The sequence below is a fragment of the Phyllobates terribilis genome, unplaced genomic scaffold (assembly GCF_046119375.1).
Source record: "Phyllobates terribilis strain yellow unplaced genomic scaffold, ASM4611937v1 Scaffold_2__4_contigs__length_985480577, whole genome shotgun sequence".
NCBI lineage: Eukaryota > Metazoa > Chordata > Amphibia > Anura > Dendrobatidae > Phyllobates > Phyllobates terribilis.
The window spans coordinates 888,120,715-888,120,976 of record NW_027362762.1 but is presented as its reverse complement, the minus strand read 5'-3'; positions in this window follow the sequence as shown (position 1 = coordinate 888,120,976).

The following is a 262-nucleotide window of genomic DNA, read 5'->3' as shown; positions in this document are numbered from 1 at the left end:
AGACTGATCGAATAAAATATTTTATATTTATCACTACAGCCACTGGAGATGGTCATTTCTGATGCACGTTTTCTACAGGTGATGGGATTCTTACACCAAACGACTATTTTATTATCTATCTTGTTATTTGGAAACACCTGTATTGAGAACACAAGTAGGTGTGTGGTGGCAATGTGGGAAACAGGCACACATACACACCATTAAAAACAATGAAAAAAACATGATAAAAGTAACATGTGCACCTCCAGGTTATACATATATA